The sequence below is a fragment of the Dipodomys ordii genome, unplaced genomic scaffold (genome assembly GCF_000151885.1).
Source record: "Dipodomys ordii isolate 6190 unplaced genomic scaffold, Dord_2.0 Scaffold54, whole genome shotgun sequence".
Lineage (NCBI taxonomy): Eukaryota > Metazoa > Chordata > Mammalia > Rodentia > Heteromyidae > Dipodomys > Dipodomys ordii.
In genome coordinates, this window is record NW_012267270.1 from 20551 (window position 1) to 27068 (window position 6518).

Here is a 6518-nt window from a genome sequence, read left to right on the forward strand (position 1 = left end):
GCCTGGGTGCTGTCCCTCAGCTCTTCAACTCAAGGCCAGTGCTCTACCACTACAGCCACAGCACCATATCTGGCTTTTTGTTGCTTATTTGGGGTGAGGAATTGAACCCAGGACAAGCTGGCTCTGTGCAGAGACCTCCCCACCTGCTGGCTAAGTCTCCCCCCAGTGTCTGTGTTACCTAGGGAACCGGCACACCTAGAAGCAGTCACTGCCCCTCCTGCCAGATCACATCCTGGGCTGCCCATAGTTAAGGCTCCCATCTGACCATAGGAGGGACCCAAGTCTTCTCTCCAGCAAAGTGTTGGAACAACTGCACATGTTTTTCCTTTTACCAGGACTGGACCTCAACTCGGGGCCTCACACTGGCCAGGCAGGTGCAAAACCACGGGGCCCATATCCAGTTGCATTTCCCATTAGTTGTTTTTTATGGGGTCTTACAATTTTCCCAGGAGTGTGCCCGAATGACAAGTATGCACTACCACACACAGTTACTTCTGTCAAGATGGAGTCTTGTGAGCCAGATGCTGGGGACTGGTTCCTGTAATCCTAGCTGCTTCAGGAGCTTGAGATCTGAAGAGGTCAATTCAACTTCTGCTGGGGCAGAAAAGTCTGCTTGACTCGATCTCCAATTAGCCAGCAAAATACAACACCTGAGGTGTGGCTCAAGTGGTAGAGCTGCAGCCATGAGCAAAACAGCTGAGTGACCCTGTGAGGCCCTGAGCTCTAGCCTTGGTACCAGAACACAACAACAACAAAGTAACACAACAGAAGAAACCTATGGAGTCTTGAAGAGTATTTTCTCCAGGTCTGTATGGAACACGCATAAGTCTCCCAGGTCCCATCTCCCCCCAGCTCTACCTTTGCAGCTCAGAGTTACGTGGAAAGGAAATTGCTTTCAATTACTGGGTGCCTCTCCTGGCAATCCTGCAATTATTTAGCCATTTACAGCCTCCTACCTATTGCAGTGCTCAGGTCTCGAAAGACCACAGCAAGGCAGGTCTGCCTCCACTCGCAACTGTCACTTAATAATTTCTCCTTTTTCTCCTTCCTTCCTTCTTTCCTTCCTTCCTTCCTTCCAGCCCTTTCTCCTTTATTTCTCTCTCTCTTTCTTCTTTTCTTCTTTTTTGCAATACTTGGGTTTGAACTCAGGGCTTTGCACGTGCTATGCTGGTGTTCTACCACTGGAACTGTACCACCACTCTGCTGTTTTGCTCATTATTTTGAGACAGAGTCTATAATACTTTTTTGGGGGGTGGGTCCGTTCGTGGGGCCTGTACTCTGGGCTTGGGTGCTGTCCCTCAGCAATTCAGCTCAAGTCTAGCGCTCTACCACTTGAGCCACAGTGCCACTTCAGGCTTTTTTCTTTTTGCTTATGTGGTGCTGAGGAATGGAACCAGGGCCTCATGCATGCAAGGCAAGCGCTCTACCACTGAGCCACCTTCCCAGCCCTCTAGAAAACTTTTCTGTCCAGGCTGATCTTGAACCATGAACCTCCAGATCTCAGCTTTGTGAGTAGCTAGGATAGCAGGTGTGACCCACCAGTACTTGGCTCATTTGGTCTATTTCCAAAGATAGCAAAGATAACATGGGTAGTATAGAACAGCACCAAGAAATGTTTTTAAGCCCTGGCAGAGTGTCACAGGCCCATCCACTTCCCAGAGGCCAGGTACCTCCTCCTCTCAGGATCCTTCAGAATTGGAGAACAATGCTGCTTTTATTATTAGTCTGTTTTCTGTTGGTAAAATGAAATACTGGAGGAAAGAGGTGCACTTGGCTCACAGTTCCAAGGCTGAGAGTGGGACAGCGAAGGCCCCTCACCCATCTCCCAGCTCTGTGGGAGAGGACAGGAGGCCCATGCCCTCACCCCACCACTCCCTGAGAGCTGACCAGATCCACATCCACCTCCATCTGACCTAACAGCACCCGCCAGCCCCCTCAAGGTACCACAACCCCTAATGGTTGACTCACTGTGAACCCCAATGGCACATGTGAGCATTCCCAAGAATGGAGCTCTCCAGGACCCCTGACTCCTGATCCCACAGGATGGGGCCTGGAGCTGGAGGGCCAGCCAACCCCCCTAATTCTGTGTGTGGAGGGCCTGGGGAGCCTTGGACCCCCTGAGCCTCTGATCCTGCATGGTGGGATCCCTGGGCTGGAGGACCCACTGCCCATGGTGCTGCCTGGCTCCTGTGCCCTCTTTTTGCTTTCCCTCAGGGCACTGGGCAGAGCTGGCCTGCTGGGAAATAGAGCAGGACACGTGGCTGGCGCGTCATGCCAACCCCTCCCCCCAGCATCTGGAGTTCCGTACGGGGCCTCCATGCTCTGTGTGTGCACTCATCCCTGCAGCCCAGGCTGGCAAGGAGACCCATTGGCTCACCCTGTGTCCACCATCTTGGGACTATGAAAGACTCCCCACAAAGGAAGCAAAGATCACAAGGCAGAAACCCCAAAATGCGAGGAAAGCACTTACATCCTGTGTTCATTTGTACCCTCTATGGAGCCTTCAAATGTTTACCTCCCCTAGTGATGAAACCCATTGCATCTCAGGAGCTGAAATGCCACACAAGGAGCTCAAAGTCTAGTTTACAAATGATCAATGGTCTCAAAGAGGATTCAAATAAATGGATAGATTTGGAAAGCTAATTTGAAATGACAAGAAATTCAGCAGCTGAAATGAGAAATACAGAAGGCAAGTTGAGATTCTAAAAACAACAACAGAAAACAAAACAAAAAACAGAATGTTAAATACACATGTTAAATACACATGTTAAATGGAAACCATTTTACAAAGAAAAGCAGCAAAAGAAAAAAAAATTTTTTTGGGTGGTCCGGTCGTGGGGCCTGAACTCTGGGCCTGGGCACTGTCGCTCAGCTCTTAAGCTCAAGGCTAGCACTCTACCACTTGAGCCACAGCACCACTTCCTGCGTTTTTTCTTTTTGCTTATGTGGTGCTGGTAGAATTGAACCCAGGGCCTCATGCATGCAAGGCAAGCGCTCTACCACTGAGCCACCTTCCCAGCCCAGAAAAAAAATACCTTGAAATGGAAAACATGTTAGGCAACTATTTGAAGGTAATAAAAGAAAAAACCCAGATTCTTGTGGCTCACACCTGTAATCCTAGCTCCTCAGGAGGCTGAGATCTGAAGATTATAGTCCAAAGCCAACTGGGATAAGAAAGTATGTGACAACCTTATGTCCAACAAACACCAAAAAGTTAGAAGTGGATCTGGGCTCAAGTGGTAGAGCACCAGCCTTGGTAGAGCACAAAAACTAGGCACTGAGTTCAAACCCCAGGATTTGTATACAAACACATGCAAACACACACACACACACACACACACACACACACACAAATACACACACACATGAGGAAAAAATGGGAATATTGGAATTGAAAAACTCCATAAATAAAATAGAAAGCCTCAATGGAAAGTGTCGCCAGTGGACTAGATCAAGCAGAAGAAAGGATGTCAGGGTGGAAGATGGTGTCATGGAAGTGTGAAAATCAGACAGAAAGAAAACCACAGAAATCACATGCCAGCTTTCCAGTGCTCTGAGACAGATCAAGAGACCAAACTAAGAATCTGTGCAGTAAAGGAAGGAGCTGAGATGCAAACAAAAACTTCAAAAACCACAGAATGTCTATGCAGTGAAATTATAGCAGGAAACTCTCTGAACCTAGGGAAGATATGGAAACCCAGGAGGTATCTAGAGCAGCAGATACTACACTTGACCAGAAAAGATCTTCCACTTTGCATCACAGTTAAAATGTAGAGAACAGAGCCAAGGAAGGATTGGGTGGTGGGGAGGGTGGGTGGCTTGGAGGCCTTGATACTCACAAAGGCAAATTCATCAGATCTAAATCAAGAGAAATCCTAGAATCCAGGAAAATGTGGAATGACAAATTCAATTCCTGAAAATAATACCTGCCACCCAAGATTACTGTATCCAATAAAATTATCCCTTAACATTGATGGAGAGATAAACCTAAACAAAAACAATTCAGGACCAAAAGCTGGCATCAGAATATTACTAAAGGAAATCCCATACAGAGATAAGGAACCAAGCTGGAGATGATGGGAATGCTGAGGAGGCATGGATGGAAGAGAGGGATAAATAATGAGAGGGACCAATGACTAATGATAACAGATAAATAATGAGAGAGACAGATGGCTAATGAGAGGAACAGATGGCTAATGAGAAGATCAGATGGATAATGAGAGGACAGATGGATATCGAGAGGGACAGATGGACAACAAGAGGAACCGATGGGTAATGAGAGGAAAGAACAGATATCGAGAGGAATGGATGAACAAACAAGAACTGGGAAAGAGTAGAGCATGTTCCACTCATATACACAGTCAACTGCAGGATAAATTATACAGGACTCTAAACATTCACACAGTGAGAAGAAAGACAGATATTCTCAGGAGAGGATCAAAAAGGCCCAATAGCTATGTGCATCTGATCATATAAAATGCCACTTACTGAAATGAACTCCAAGAAATGGAAACAAGAGGGTTTGGTTATTTTGCTATTTTTTTCTCCTTTGTCCTGTTTTAGATTTCTGTACCTGGTGTCTTGTATGTAAGTTTATCAGTTTGGGGGATGGTAAGGGAGGTACAGAATTGGAGGGACAAAAGGTGAACAAATGAAGCAGTGATATTCACTAGACACTTTGAAAACAAACTATACAACTTGTGGGGAAGGGTTCAGGAGGGAATAATGGAGAAAATGAAGGAAGATGAGACATTGTTAAAACAAAAACAAAAACAAAGAAATGTACTCATTTTCTGATTTATGTAACTTTAACCCCTATATATCACCCATAACAATAAAAGACTTAAAATAAAAAATAAAAACCAGCCAACTCCCAAAACAAATAAGGCGGATATAAAAATAAAACTATTCAGGATAAGCAGAAAAAGACACACTGAATGATGAGTATCAGCTCATGACAGTCCACAATGACCCAAAGGTAAATGGTCTTAACTTTCCAATTAAAAGGCCCAGACTCAGCCAGGCCCCCGAGGCTCATTCCTGTAATCCCAGCTCCTCAGGAGGCTGAGATGTGAGGATCATCGTGCAAAGCCAATCCAGGCAGGAAAGTCCAGGAGACAAATATCTCCAATAAACCAATAGAAAACTGGAAGTGGAGATGTAGCTCACCCGGTAGAATGTTCACCTAGAGCTGAATTCCTGACAGACAGAGCTCAGGCCCAGAGTTCAAGCCCTACAACTGACAAAAAAAAAAAAAAGCACAGACTTGGCTAATGGGATAAAATGGAAAGAAATTTAGATAAACAGGGAAAGACACACACAGGCTGAGGGAAAGGATGGAAGATCACACGCCCAGTGAAGAGAAGCTAGATGATAACTGGAGTACCTGTGCTCATATCTCACAATGTAGACTCCAAGAAAAATCCACCCCAAGAGATAAAAAGCCAGGTTACATGCATAAAAGGAGTGATCCACTGATACATAGCAATCATTAAGAGAAAGCTTTTAAGGCAACGTAAGAAAAACACCCCACGCATACAATAACAGAAAGTCTAGATGCAATGATACTTCATAGGGATCAAGAAATCTCCCTTTATCTGATTTTTCCCACTGTATTGGTGGGAAAAACATCAATCAATCAATCAATCCTTGCTTTAAAAAAAATAAAAGAGTAGGAGATTTAAATACCCCACTCTACTCAGAGATCATCCTGACACCCCTCCAAAGTAACTAATGGTGTAAGGTCTCCAAGCCAGCCCCAAGTCAGCAGAAGGAGAGAGATAAGAAAGATCAGAGCTGAGCAAAGGGTGGACAAATGCAGCCGTGTTCCTCACGGGACACAACGTGGAAAATGGACTCTAGAACTTGTGGGCAGGGGCAGAGGGAAAATCTAGGACAGACTGAGGGCAGGGGTGACACTGTCCCAAATGAAATGAACTCTACCTGACCTATGCAACTATAACCCCTTTGGCATCCACTTTAAAGTAACAAGAATTATTTTTACAAAGCATCAGAGCTGATGAGTGAAAAATGAAATAATAGTGCAGAGCAATGGATGAAGCAGCACTCTTTGAAAGAATAAACTCGAGTGACAAATCTTGACCCAACTAACCAGAGCAAAGAGCCCCAGGCTGGCCGGATGCCAGAGAATGAAGCAGGACAGCACAGGAAGAAAGTCTCCAAGGAAGCTCAGAGGAAGGAGCCCCAGAGCCCAGGCCACAGGGTCCCAGACCACCGGCATAGGGGAGAGTGACTGCTCCAGAACTTTCTCTCTCACACAGGATCTAGCGTCAAGAGCAGGCCCAGAACTCTGACTACATGAAACCCCAAGACCAGGGAGCCCGTGGAGAGCCTGCTGTTGTTCAAGACCTTCTGGAACAGCACAGACATGGAGGGGTGAGTGCGGCGGGCAGCAGGGACAGAGCCCAGCCCCGCTTGCCAAGTGTCCTGCTTCATTTGTCCTGCAAGGTTTGTCCCAGGAAGTGTGTCTCAGGAAGTGTGCCACGTGACTCATCCAT